The sequence below is a fragment of the Aulonocara sp. 'chitande type north' Nkhata Bay genome, linkage group LG12 (assembly GCF_057382095.1).
Source record: "Aulonocara sp. 'chitande type north' Nkhata Bay isolate Kocher_YH1m ecotype deep benthic linkage group LG12, A_spYH_male_GT1.1, whole genome shotgun sequence".
Lineage (NCBI taxonomy): Eukaryota > Metazoa > Chordata > Actinopteri > Cichliformes > Cichlidae > Aulonocara > Aulonocara sp. 'chitande type north' Nkhata Bay.
The window spans coordinates 30,362,970-30,368,805 of NC_141355.1; positions in this window are offsets into that span (position 1 = coordinate 30,362,970).

Sequence of the window (5,836 nt, forward strand, 5' to 3'; positions counted from 1 at the left end):
TTTTTTTTTTTCTTTCTTTCTTATAAAGTGTCTTATAAATCTCTCTTTGCTGGTGTGGGGCTGCGGGATGGGTTACGGGAAGGATTGTAGCTACTACTATGTTCCTACTGGGTATGTTGGGTGGAGACGGGCTTCGATGGGGGGGGCCCCTCATTTTTGGTGGGACTGTTTTTTGTGTTTTATGTTTGGATGTTCTTGTTCTATGGTGGTACAAGCTTAAACGTGGTAATTTCAGAGTGTATGACTACTGGTTAGCTAGTCGAATTGGGATAAGTAGCATTTATGTTAAATACACTCAATAAGTCTACACTGAGGTTGATTAGTTGGAATGTGAAAGGCCTGGGTAATCCTGTAAAAAGGGCTAAAGTTCTTGCACACCATAAACGATTGCAACCTGACATAATTTTTCTACAGGAGATGCATGCTAAACGCAAGGTTCAGTCAGTGCTCCGTGCCAATTGGTTGGGTCAGGCATACAATGCTAATTTTGGAGCTAAAGCAAGAGGGGTTGCAATTTTGTTCAGGAAGAATATTCCCTTCTGTCAAAGCACAGTTACTGCGGATCCAGGGGGAAGGTACCTCATTCTTACAGGTCTCTTGAACTCCTTACCTGTCACCTTTGTAAACGTATACGGTCCTAACTTTGATTGCCCTGAGTTTTTTCAAAGGACTTTTAAGCTGCTGCCAAATGTGAATAATTCTCATATTGTAATAGCTGGGGATATGAATCTGGTACTGGACACCCGCTTGGATAAAAGTGCATCGGCCCATACCCAACAGTCTAAATCCAGTCATGCTGTGAAGAGTGCGTTGAAAAACATGAACATGGTGGATACTTGGAGATTACTCTACCCCACAGGCAGGGCTTACTCCTTTTTCTCTTCCGTTCATGGGTCGTACTCCCGTATTGATTATATCTTTCTGGACTCTAAACTTGTTCATATTATGAGGGATGTCACCTACCATCCCATTTTGATTTCTGACCATGGCCCTGTGTCCATTAATCTGGATTTTGCAGGTTTAGCTACCTTACAGAGACGGGATTGGCGCTTTGACCCGACTCTGCTTAAAGATGAGACCTTTCATAAGAAATTAGAGGAGCACATTTTGGATTTTCTTAATGATAATGATAAAGGCGATGTTGACGATGCAATTCTCTGGGAGAGTATGAAGGCAGTAATTCGAGGCCACATTATTTCGTTCTCTGCAGCTAAACGTAAATCCCAGGAAATGGCTTTGAAGGATCTTGAGTTAAATTTACTGCAGCTAGAACAAACTTATCAGTCCTCTCCCAATATAGAATTACTGGGCAAAATTACTAAATTGAAGTGCGAGTATAGTTCTCTGCTCAGCAAACAAGTTTGCCTTCAAATCACTAAGTGTAAGCAAACATTCTTTGAACTAGGTGATAAGCCTCATAGGTTGCTTGCAAGATTACTTAGAAAAACACAAGCATCGCAAACAATACTGTCAATCAATGACGAGCATGGGCAGACCACTAGAAACCCCCAAGAAATAAACAAGTGTTTTGAAGACTTCTATCGTGATCTCTATAGCTCTAAGAGTTCTGCGAGTCAGTCGTCAATTGAGGACTTTCTGGAAAAGTGTGATCTCCCGAAATTGGATGATGAGGCAGTTGCAGATTTGGAGGCGGACTTTACATTAGATGAGATTAAGACAGCTATTCAACAGATGTCAAATAATAAGGCCCCTGGACCGGATGGTTTTGGAGCAGAGTTCTATAAAGCTTACTCCTCATTGCTAGCTCCTCTGATTTTGCGTATGTTTAACTACTCAAAATTGTCTGGCTCTTTGCCAAGTTCATTATATCATGGGGTAATTTCGTTGATTCTTAAAAAAGATCGTGATCCTATGTCTGTCTCGTCCTATCGACTTATATCTCTCCTTTCTGTTGAGACCAAGATATTAACGAAAGTTTTATCAAACCGCCTTAAGGATCATATTGCTAAACTTATCCACCCGGATCAAACAGGGTTTATCCCTAACCACTACATTTATTTTAACTTGCGTAGATTGTTTAATCTCATATATAGTTCTGCTAGGTGTTCGGATGATTCTGTGGTAATAGCTTTGGATGCTGAAAAGGCTTTTGATCAGGTCGAGTGGCCGTATATGTTTACTGTATTATCCAAATTTGGATTTGGTGATTCTTTTATTAATTGGATTAGAATTCTGTACAAAGGACCTATGGCCTCGGTGAGGACTAATAATGATGTATCGGTTCCTTTTCGATTGCACAGGGGCACGCGTCAGGGAGATCCCATCTCTCCTTTTATTTTTGCCCTGGCCCTAGAACCTTTAGCAGCCCGTATACGGCTCAGTTCTGATATACAACCGATTATGCATCAGGGTATTCCTCATAAGTTCTCCGCTTATGCTGATGACGTTGTCTTATTCGTGTCGAAACCCAAGACCTCGATCGGTCCACTATTGCAACTTATTAACGAATTTGGCTCTCTCTCAGGGTATAAGATAAACTGGACAAAGAGTGAACTCATGCCTCTGTCGGACGGGGTGGACATGACTTACTTACATAGTACTCCATTTAGAATAGCGCTGGATATGTTTGAATGTCTCGGTATCACAGTCACGCGTAAGGTGTCACAGCTTTTAAAGAAAAATTGGGATAGAAAAGTTAAACAATTGGAGAAGAATATTGAGTTCTGGGTCACATTGCCAATTTCCATGGTGGGGCGGATTAATGCCATCAAAATGGTAGTTTTGCCCAGATTTTTGTACATCTTTCAGTCAATTCCAGTGTGCGTTCCCCAGTCATATTTTAAGAAGTTGGAATCTATTGTATCCTCTTTTGTTTGGTCGGGTAAGGTTCCTAGAATTTCCAGAAAACATCTTGTTAAACATAAGACTTGTGGTGGCCTTGGACTCCCAAACTTTAGGTTATATTATATGGCTGCACACTTAAATGTTTTTTCTTTTTGGCGAAGGTGTGCTCCAGGTGCTAGTTTGGAAGGACAACCCGCATGGTTGATGATGGAACACCTATCTTGTAGACAAACTTGTCTCCCGGCCCTGCTTAATAGCCCGATAAAAGTGAAGAATACACTATATGGCAGAAATCCTGTGGTTCAAAATTCAATTAAGATTTGGAACCAACTATTGGACACAGTAAAGGCTCCTAAAATGTATTTGGATGCTCCGCTATGTAACAACCATGCCTTCAGGCCTGGGCTGGAGGACAGCACGTTTGTGTCATGGCAGGGAAGAGGGATTTGTTCTCTCAAAGATATTTACATTAATGGATATTTTCCATCTTTTCAACAACTGAGGGTGAAATTTAATCTTCCTAATTCACATTTTTTCAGATTTTTACAGTTAAGACATTTCATCAAAGCATCTGTTCCACGATACGGTCTGATTCCTCGAAGCCCAGTGCTTGACAGCTTCATGTCGGTTGAGCCCTATACTAGAGGTGCTGTGTCCCGCTTTTACAGGGCCTTACTGGATATGTGCAGTCCTTCCTCTGATACTTTTAGGGAGCAGTGGCAGGAAGAACTGGGGGTGGATGTTCCTGATGATCTTTGGCAAGAGTGCATTAAGAATGTATATTGTAGTTCTGTAAATGCTAGACACTGTTTGATCCAATTTAAGGTTGTGCATAGGTTGCACTTCTCTCCCACTAAACTGGAAAAGATATATAAGAACGTCTCAGCCCTCTGTGTTAAGTGTTCAAGTGGTCGAGGAACTTTATCTCACCTTTTCTTTCAATGCCAAAGGCTGCGGCCTTTTTGGAATCATCTGTTTGATTTTTTGTCCAAAGCCATTGGCAGGGTGGTCCCATGTACCCCCTTTGCAGCGTTGTTCGGGGTGTGTGAACTGGGATGGGCAAGGGACAAGACGGAGATGCAGGTTGTGTCAATGACCACACTTGTGGCTAGAAAGCTGATACTTCTCTGCTGGAAGTCTGATAAACCCCCTACCTTCGAAATGTGGTTGAGAGCATTTGGAAATGTACTCCATCTGGAAAAAATCAGGTTTACCCTGTCTAACCGAGAGAGTGTGTTTGATAAGATTTGGCAACCGGTCGTTAGCCTGATGGACAACCTTAATTGAAGTATACTCTGTCTTGACATTTATGTATGATGTATCACCACCTTGTTGACTTGCCGTTCACCTTCTATTGTGTTCTTTTTGAAGGTGATTGTTGTATGCTACTCAATTATAAAATCAATAAAAATATATTAAAAAAAAAAAAAATGAATTTGATCCATTTTGGAATAAGGCTCTAACATGACAAAGGCTACGTTCACACTGCAGGCGAAAGAGCATCAAATCTGACTTTTTTGGTATGACAGTTTGAACAGCACAAATCCGATATTTTCAAATCCGACCTAGGTCACTTCGGTACGTGGTACTGAATCCGATAAATATCTGATGTTTTAGAACGCGACTGCTGTTTGAATGGTCATATCACATTAAATCGGTCTTTTACGTCACTGACACAAGACAGACGCCAATTATCAGCACTGGAGAAGACAAACAAGAAAGCATGGCGGCCATTGTTAAAGCACGGGCTCTCTTTTTTCTCAGTGTCCTTCTTTCTCTAATTAATTTGTCAAAATTCTGTCGGTTACGACTGTGCAGAAATTGATAGACTGCTGCAACAACACCTACTAGCTCTGTAGCCGCCATTTTTACTTTCGTAAACAGAGCGTGTTGTGTGTGACGTCTTCTTTTGCGCATGCGGGCCGCTTTGAGGGCCGTGAACGTTCACACTAGAGTGCGTTTGCTGTCACATTTTATTTGTAGTGTGAACAATCAGACAAAAAGATCGGATTTGATCAAAAAATCGGAATTGAGCATTAAGACCTGCAGTGTGAACGTAGCCAAAATGTGGAACAAGTGAAGCACTGTGAATGCTTTTCGGATACACTGTAGCTGGTTACTATTGTTTTGTGGAGCATGATGTACCAAGTCCTTCTTCTTCTACATGACGTTTTCACACACACTGTCCAGCAAATTATCCCTGTGGATGAATTACAATATGGTAAATGGTCTGTATTTGTATAGCGCTTTACTAGTCCCTAAGGACCCCAAAACGCTTTCACGCACACATTGGTGACGGCAAGCTACATTGTAGCCACAGCTGCCCTGGGGCGCACTGACAGAGGCGAGGCTGCCGGACACTGGTGCCACGGGCCCTCTGAGGCAACCAGTAGGCAACGGGTGAAGTGTCTTGCCCAAGGACACAACTGAGACTGTCCAAGCCGGGGCTCGAACCGGCAACCTTCCGATTACAAGACGAACTCCCAACTCTTGAGCCACGATCGCCCCTCAATACAATAGAGCTCAAATAAAAGGCATGGAATTTCATAGATATGGTTGCCTTTTCCCTTCAACATTACAAGGTCCATCCATCCATCCATTCTCTTCCACTTATCCGTGTCAGGGTTGCGGGGTGGCTGGAGCCTATCCCAGCTACTTTACAAGGTTACTCAATTTTTTAGTTTTGTTTTAGCTTATCAAGCAGTTTTATATAACCATATAACCACAGCTCTGTAACAGGAGGAGTGGCCCAGGACTGAATTATCTAAAAGTAAAATAAAAAAGTAACGTGTGGAAAAAGATTGGTCAGTGGTTTCTGAGCACAAGTAATCAGGATGAAAAATGAACAAATAAGAAAGCATGCTCAGTAATTTATCTACATCAAAACAAAATCAGTTCACAAGCCTCAGTTTCAGTTTCAGTATATAAAGCAGGAGCTGGTGAATCTTTCTCACTGGCAGGCTGAATAATTTCACTTTGTTGTTTTACTTTCATGAGTTTTGTATGTACATTAAAAAAACAAAACAAAAAA